Source organism: Schistocerca americana, chromosome 1 (genome assembly GCF_021461395.2).
Source record: "Schistocerca americana isolate TAMUIC-IGC-003095 chromosome 1, iqSchAmer2.1, whole genome shotgun sequence".
In the NCBI taxonomy this organism is placed as follows: domain Eukaryota; kingdom Metazoa; phylum Arthropoda; class Insecta; order Orthoptera; family Acrididae; genus Schistocerca; species Schistocerca americana.
The window spans coordinates 262,717,241-262,726,243 of NC_060119.1; the positions used below are offsets into that span (position 1 = coordinate 262,717,241).

Genomic DNA, 9,003 nt, shown 5'->3' on the forward strand with positions numbered 1-9,003 from the left:
AATCAGCACGAATAGTGGGAAAGAGTTTACTAGAATCTAGGAGGTTTAGTCCATGAGTTTGCATACATCGCTTACCACTCAGACTGTACCTCAGATGACTTGCATCGTGAAGAGCCAGAGGTAACTGACACATTCAGTGGTGTTCAGCCGTGAGTGTCACTTCTATCTGTGGCTGATCGGTGCCAGTTTGACCTAACACCTGTGAAAGCCTCAAGTAGCAATGATGTCGACACCCTTTTTTCTCGAAATCCTGGAGCTTTGTGAGCTACTGGATATGACAGGAGAATTGCTTTGGTAAGTGTGCGAAGGAAGGCCGAATGCTTGGCACTACGTGAAAAGAGTGGTAAACACTGCTCCGATATCCTTTGTGACCAGGAAAAGCCAACCGGAGTGGCCGTGCGGTTCTAGGCGCTACAGTCTGGAACCGAGCGACCGCTTCGGTCGCAGGTTCGAATCCTGCCTCGGGCATGGATGTGTGTGATGTCCTTAGGTTGGTTAGGTTTAATTAGTTCTAGGCGACTGATGACCTCAGAAGTTGAGTCGCATAGTGCTCAGAGCCATTTGCACCATTTTTTGACCAGGGAACCAAATGTTTTATTCCAGAAAGACATTGCAAGACCCCACATTCCAACTTACATCAGAAGTATCTTGAGGAAAGTACGGAGTCTTAACTGACCTGTGTGGTTCACAAAGGATGTTTTGGAATCAATGGTAGGATTTACACTTCCTTATTAGACCCCAGACAGCAATTTTTGTAAACCGACATAGCATGATATGAAACTTCCTGGCAGATTAAAACTGTGTGCCCGACCGAGACTCGAACTCGGGACCTTTGCCTTTCGCGGGCAAGTGCTCTACCATCTGAGCTACCGAAGCACGACTCACGCCCGATACTCACAGCTTTACTTCTGCCAGTATCTCGCCTCCTACCTTCCAAACTTTACAGAAGCTCTCCTGCGAACCTTGCAGAACTAGCACTCCTGAGAGAAAGGATATAGCGGAGACATGGCTTAGCCACAGCCTGGGGGATGTTTCCAGAATGAGATTTTCACTCTGCAGCGGAGTGTGCGCTGATATGAAACTTCCTGGCAGATTAAAACTGTGTGCCCGACCGAGACTCGAACTCGTGACCTTTGCCTTTCGCGGGCAAGTGCTCTACCATCTGAGCTACCGAAGCACGACTCACGCCCGGTACTCACAGCTTTACTTCTGCCAGTATCTCGTCTCCTACCTTCCAAACTTTACAGAAGCTCTCCTGCGAACCTTGCAGAACTAGCACTCCTGAAAGAAAGGATATAGCGGAGACATGGCTTAGCCACAGCCTGGGGGATGTTTCCAGAATGAGATTTTCACTCTGCAGCGGAGTGTGCGCTGATATGAAACTTCCTGGCAGATTAAAACTGTGTGCCCGACCGAGACTCGAACTCGGGACCTTTGCCTTTCGCGGGCAAGTGCTCTACCATCTGAGCTACCGAAGCACGAGTCACGCCCGGTACTCACACAGTTTTAATCTGCCAGGAAGTTTCATATCAGCGCACACTCCGCTGCAGAGTGAAAATCTCATTCTGGAAACATCCCCCAGGCTGTGGCTAAGCCATGTCTCCGCTATATCCTTTCTTTCAGGAGTGATAGTTCTGCAAGGTTCGCAGGAGAGCTTCTGTAAAGTTTGGAAGGTAGGAGACGAGATACTGGCAGAAGTAAAGCTGTGAGTACCGGGCGTGAGTCGTGCTTCGGTAGCTCAGATGGTAGAGCACTTGCCCGCGAAAGGCAAAGGTCCCGAGTTCGAGTCTCGGTCGGGCACACAGTTTTAATCTGCCAGGAACTTTCGACATAGCATGTTTTCTTGACGTGGTGAGAAATTCCTCAAGATGACATTCAGAAGTTGCTTTCACGCTACAACGACTACAAGAATGTATTCGTGCCCACGAGATTACATCTCATGCTGATCTTAATAGGGCTATCACTTGTGGACTGAATCACTTAATACTCATTACGTATGAACATGTCGACAAAAATTAGTAATTTTCGCACTGCAGTTTCAATATATAAAACATCATGTTTCGTCCAGCTTATGTACCGCCTGACAAATAGTATTAAGCATGCACAAAGAACGGTCGGATGGCAATGTAACTTCAGACACATGTGCACCCCCAGAAGGGTATGTGAATGAATTGCAGTGTCTCTTACAAATCGAATGGCCGCCAACGGACAACAGCATTGTTCTTGTTTAGGGTTGTTACCAGGCCTGGTAGGATATACAAAAGGCATGAAGAGCATCTGATGCTGAGCGATCACAGTGAAAAACGCAGAGATGTCGCGTACTTGTGTGAGACAACGATATCAGCTCCTGAGCTGGGAATGGGCCTCATTAAGTGTGTCCATTTGGCCGAGTGGTCGAATTATGCAATATCAATTTTTGCGGGGCATTCACATGGCCCATTGCTGGACAGAAATGGAATGTGAGAGCACGTATAGTCGACATCAAAGGTTCTGCTCGGCTGCGTCTCACCACGACAACGGTAGAACGCCGTATTTTGCACCAAGAATGTCATAACGTCTTTATATCTAAACCTGCCACCAGAGAACGAGTATCGGACTCTGTGCAACATTCCATGTTATCCGCACCATTGGTCGAAGACTAGCACTACAAGTTAGAATTATATTAATACCGTCAGCTGCTGACGGGCGATGATATATATCAACGGCGACAGGTGAAAATGTGTGCCCCGACCGGGACTCGAACCCGAGATCTCCTGCTTATTTGGCAGACGCTCTATCCATCTGAGGCACCGAGGGCACAGAGGACAGTGCCACTGCAGGGACTATCTCGCGCACGCCTCCCACGAGACCCACATTCTCACTTTGTATGTCCACACACTACATTCGCAGTGTCATACCCCAACATACTCATTACTCGTGGAAGACATTCTTACCAAGTCCCATAAGAGTTCGGGGAATATGTGTGCATCCGCACAGAAGAAGAAGTTCATGGCCAGACACCATATCCATATAAGTATATAGCACTACAAGTGGTGCCGTGACATGGAAGCATGGACTGCTGATAAACTGTGTCGCACTCGGCTCTATAATGCATTGGGATTCTGCACTACGTCAGATAATCGACATTGACGAGTATTTCGGGGATCTGGGGCGAGGTCCCATCCTTCTAATGTCTTAGAGACGCTCAGCAATGTTGCTGCTGGAGTCATTGGGCAGAGAGCCGTCGGGATTGCCTTCAGGTGACGGCTGGTAGTGACTGAGGGAACTCAAACGTCACACCAGCGCGTTGCGAATGTCCAGAATACTCCAGTATCACTTCTCATATCATAGTATTGTGGTGTCAGTTTTCAACGAGACAATGCACGCCTGCATGTGGCATGAGTTTCTATGAACTGACTGCGTGTGTCAGTTTTCAAGAAGACAATGCTCATCTGTATTTGGCACGAGTTTTTATGAACTGTCTGTGTGGTGATGAGATACTACTCGATCAACAAGAAACCCATGTCTGTCCCCGATAAAACATGTGTGAGACCACTACAGATCTCAAATCGGTCTCAGTGCCAGCATCGGGGATATAATTGGCCGGTATTTGGGTATTTGGGCCACCTTGCTTCTGTAGATGGTAAAATGGCCTTTGACACCCTTCCCAACTAAATCACTGCATGCATCCAGGCAAGACGGGTTAACGTCATACTTATAAATGAATTCATACTGCCAAGTTCTACCTCAATTTGACTTTTGTAATTAACGAAATAACATCATATAACCTGTCAAGACATGTCGTTCCTTTTCTTTTCCTCTCACTTTATTAGTGCTTCACTTTTTGGGCCATATAGTTAACTGGCAGTTTTTCAAGTTAACGTGACTGCGCGTTATATTTAACATTCCTATTTGTATTTATCAGCATCCCACTGAAGTGTATTTTACGACGTAGCTCCCACACCTGCTAGGCATCCGGACATGTTGACACCGTTAGTCATCGGGGCAGTGGGGAGGGGTGTAGATTCTGGTTTTAGAGAGATTCGGGTACTCACAGTGTTCCAGTAAACAATTTTACTATGGAGATTGAGAAAGATGAGACTTTACCGTTTCGAGACGTGTTAGTACGCTGTAAGAATGATGGGTGTTTGGGCCATGCGGTGTACAGAAAACCCACACATACAAATCTGCATCTTCAGGCTTCCAGCTGCCATCATCCCGAACAAACTGCCGGTGTTCTCGGTACCTTAATTCATCGGGCGCATGTAATTTCGGATGCTGATAGCCCTCAAGAAGAATTAATGCATCTGGAGAAGGTTTTTAAAGAAAATGGCTATACTTTGCGTCAAGACGGAAGGCCATGCACAATTATAATAACAAGAAGCAACGCTCTGAGGATTCTGATGACGACTATAAATCAACTGCGTTCCTTCCATATACCGGGAACGTGTCTTCTAAAATGGGCAGATTGCTTAGGAAGAATAATATTAATGTTATCTTCCGTCCACCAGCCAAGAGTAGGGTCTTAAATGGATCTATTAAAGAATATTTACAATTGAGGAAGGCGGTTGTTTATAAAATTCCCTGTGCGTGTGGCTCTGCACATGTAGGTCAGACGACACGGACGGTCCACAAAACGTTGTGTAGAACACGAAAGACACACCCGTTTGCGGCAACCTTTAAAATCAGCAGTGGCAGAACATTGCATTTCCATTGGAGATTCAATGGAATACAACAACACCAAAATTTTAGCACCGGTTTCCAGCTTCTGGGACCCTGTAATTATAGAATCCGTGGAAATACGTCTTGCTGATAATTTAATGAATCGTGATAATGGCTTTCAGCTGGATAAAAATTGGAATCAAACTATTCAAATTATGCGGTCACAACGGAATCGACATGCTCAGTCGATACCCAGTGCAGTCGATACTCAGCGATTAGTTTGTTCTTACTTCACCGCTGAGAGCAGCACACACAACTTGGCTGCCTCGCGCACGTCACCTCTTAACGCATGCGCCGTAAACCGCCAGTGCGATTCGCATGTGCGGAATTCGCAATAAATACCAGGACTGAATCAGGTCTCTTCAGTACTTCGACTACTCACCTGAGGATGGCCGGACGTTTCTGGGCAAAAATATCGTGGGAGAATGATGATGGGATCCGGCTGCAAACCCGAAAATTACTGGAAGAAAAATACGCCAGGCAAATTTCAGAAGTCACATTCACAGTGTTGTTGGCTACCATAATATTTGGGACATTCAAAATTGGTATTAGGAGCTACCCCATGTAGTTTTGTGCGTTCCCATTATAGCAATGCACTTTTTTTTATATGCTTTAACTTTTAATTTTTACTCTCGCTATTAATGTAACATTTTACCGGCAGTTTTTCGTACACCAGTCATCTACACTAGTTGTCATCGTTTGTTGTTATAACCAGATTTTGCAATTGAACACTACCGTAGCTTACAGCCTGCAGGTGGCATCTGCCGAGAGCTGCGTGCTCTTGACTTAGGGGGCCTTATACGTTTTCATATCCAGCGTGATACACTGCACCTCCAGCATGTTGATCATGCAAAAATTTGTTGTAGGTCTGATCCCGTTTGGTTTGCATTGGACTGTGCCACATGTCGTAATGAGGTACTCTGCTGCTCCTTTCTCATTTATAGTGTGGACTGTCAGTATTTTTAAAAATACCTTTCAGTCATCTTGTGTTTATTACTGTTTTATAGGACAGTACATAGTGTTTTTAAAGCACTGACAAGGGGCATTTACCATCTAGGATATTTTATGCGCGGTATCCCATGTACCCATCGTTACTAAATATCAGTAAGTTCTTTCATATTTTTTTGGTAATCCAGTCTCACTAAATAGGGCCGCATCGCTGTTAGGGAATTTTGCTTTTCTTCCTTAGGCCAATCCAAAGGTGCTTAAAAAGATGAAACGCGTCCTTGAGAAATAATGAAAATGATATGAAACTTCCTGGCAGATTAAAACTGTGTGCCCGACCGAGACTCGAACTCGGGACCTTTGCATTTCGCGGGCAAGTGCTCTACCAACTGAGCTACCGAAGCACGACTCACGCCCGGTACTCACAGCTTTAATTCTGCCAGTACCTCGTCTCCTACCTTCCAAGCTTTACAGAATCTCTCTGCGAAACTTGCAGAACTAGCACTCCTGAAAGAAAGGATATAGCGGAGACATGGCTTAGCCACAGCCTGGGGGATGTTTCCAGAATGAGATTTTCACTCTGCAGCGGAGTGTGCGCTGATATGAAACTTCCTGGCAGATTAAAACTGTGTGCCCGACCGAGACTCGAACTCGGGACCTTTGCCTTTCGCGGGCAAGTGCTCTACCAACTGAGCTACCGAAGCACGACTCACGCCCGGTACTCACAGCTTTAATTCTGCCAGTACCTCGTCTCCTACCTTCCAAGCTTTACAGAAGCTCTCCTGCGAAACTTGCAGAACTAGCACTCCTGAAAGAAAGGATATAGCGGAGACATGGCTTAGCCACAGCCTGGGGGATGTTTCCAGATTGAGATTTTCACTCTGCAGCGGAGTGTGCGCTGATATGAAACTTCCTGGCAGATTAAAACTGTGTGCCCGACCGAGACTCGAACTCGGGACCTTTGCCTTTCGCGGGAAAGTGCTCTACCAACTGAGCTACCGAAGCACGACTCACGCCCGGTACTCATAGCTTTAATTCTGCCAGTACCTCGTCTCCTACCTTCCAAGCTTTACAGAAGCTCTCCTGCGAGACTTGCAGAACTAGCACTCCTGAAAGGAAGGATATAGCGGAGACATGGCTTAGCCACAGCCTGGGGGATGTTTCCAGAATGAGATTTTCACTCTGCAGCGGAGTGTGCGCCGATATGAAACTTCCTGGCAGATTAAAACTGTGTGCCCGACCGAGACTCGAACTCGGGACCTTTGCCTTTCGCGGGCAAGTGCTCTACCAACTGAGCTACCGAAGAACGACCCACGCCCGGTACTCACAGCTTTAATTCTGCCAGTACCTCGTCTCCTACCTTCCAAGCTTTACAGAAGCTCTCCTGCGAAACTTGCAGAACTAGCACTCCTGAAAGAAAGGATATAGCGGAGACATGGCTTAGCCACAGCCTGGGGGATGTTTCCAGAATGAGATTTTCACTCTGCAGCGGAGTGTGCGCTGATATGAAACTTCCTGGCAGATTAAAACTGTGTGCCCGACCGAGACTCGAACTCGGACCTTTGCCTTTCGCGGGCAAGTGCTCTACCAACTGAGCTACCGAAGCACGACTCACGCCCGGTACTCACAGCTTTAATTCTGCCAGTACCTAGTCTCCTACCTTCCAAGCTTTACAGAAGCTCTCCTGCGAAACTTGCAGAACTAGCACTCCTGAAAGAAAGGATATAGCGGAGACATGGCTTAGCCACAGCCTGGGGGATGTTTCCAGAATGAGATTTTCACTCTGCAGCGGAGTGTGCGCTGATATGAAACTTCCTGGCAGATTAAAACTGTGTGCCCGACCGAGACTCGAACTCGGGACCTTTGCCTTTCGCGGGCAAGTGCTCTACCAACTGAGCTACCGAAGCACGACTCACGCCCGGTACTCACAGCTTTAATTCTGCCAGTACCTCGTCTCCTACCTTCCAAGCTTTACAGAAGCTCTCCTGCGAAACTTGCAGAACTAGCACTCCTGAAAGAAAGGATATAGTGGAGACATGGCTTAGCCACAGCCTGGGGGATGTTTCCAGAATGAGACTTTCACTCTGCAGCGGAGTGTGCGCTGATATGAAACTTCCTGGCAGATTAAAACTGTGTGCCCGACCGAGACTCGAACTCGGACCTTTGCCTTTCGCGGGCAAGTGCTCTACCAACTGAGCTACCGAAGCACGACTCACGCCCGGTACTCACAGCTTTAATTCTGCCAGTACCTAGTCTCCTACCTTCCAAGCTTTACAGAAGCTCTCCTGCGAAACTTGCAGAACTAGCACTCCTGAAAGAAAGGATATAGCGGAGACATGGCTTAGCCACAGCCTGGGGGATGTTTCCAGAATGAGATTTTCACTCTGCAGCGGAGTGTGCGCTGATATGAAACTTCCTGGCAGATTAAAACTGTGTGCCCGACCGAGACTCGAACTCGGGACCTTTGCCTTTCGCGGGCAAGTGCTCTACCAACTGCGCTACCGAAGCACGACTCACGCCCGGTACTCACAGCTTTAATTCTGCCAGTACCTCGTCTCCTACCTTCCAAGCTTTACAGAAGCTCTCCTGCGAAACTTGCAGAACTAGCACTCCTGAAAGAAAGGATATAGCGGAGACATGGCTTAGCCACAGCCTGGGGGATGTTTCCAGAATGAGATTTTCACTCTGCAGCGGAGTGTGCGCTGATATGAAACTTCCTGGCAGATTAAAACTGTGTGCCCGACCGAGACTCGAACTCGGGACCTTTGCCTTTCGCGGGCAAGTGCTCTACCAACTGAGCTACCGAAGCACGACTCACGCCCGGTACTCACAGCTTTAATTCTGCCAGTACCTCGTCTCCTACCTTCCAAGCTTTACAGAAGCTCTCCTGCGAAACTTGCAGAACTAGCACTCCTGAAAGAAAGGATATAGCGGAGACATGGCTTAGCCACAGCCTGGGGGATGTTTCCAGAATGAGATTTTCACTCTGCAGCGGATTGTGCGCTGATATGAAACTTCCTGGCAGATTAAAACTGTGTGCCCGACCGAGACTCGAACTCGGGACCTTTGCCTTTCACGGGCAAGTGCTCTACCAACTGAGCTACCGAAGCACGACTCACGCCCGGTACTCACAGCTTTAATTCTGCCAGTACCTCGTCTCCTACCATCCAAGCTTTACAGAAGCTCTCCTGCAAGACTTGCAGAACTAGCACTCCTGAAAGAAAGGATATAGCGGAGACATGGCTTAGCCACAGCCTGGGGGATGTTTCCAGAATGAGATTTTCACTCTGCAGCGGAGTGTGCGCTGATATGAAACTTCCTGGCAGATTAAAACTGTGTGCCCGACCGAGACTCGAA

General features: G+C 47.6%; 1 non-coding gene across 1 annotated transcript; it reads right to left on the minus strand.

Annotated features, from left to right (window-relative positions):
* Positions 1 to 8,682: 8,682 nt before the first annotated feature.
* Trnas-uga lies at positions 8,683 to 8,757 on the minus strand. Its single transcript has one exon. It is a non-coding gene; the product is annotated as a tRNA-Ser (tRNA).
* Positions 8,758 to 9,003: the final 246 nt, after the last annotated feature.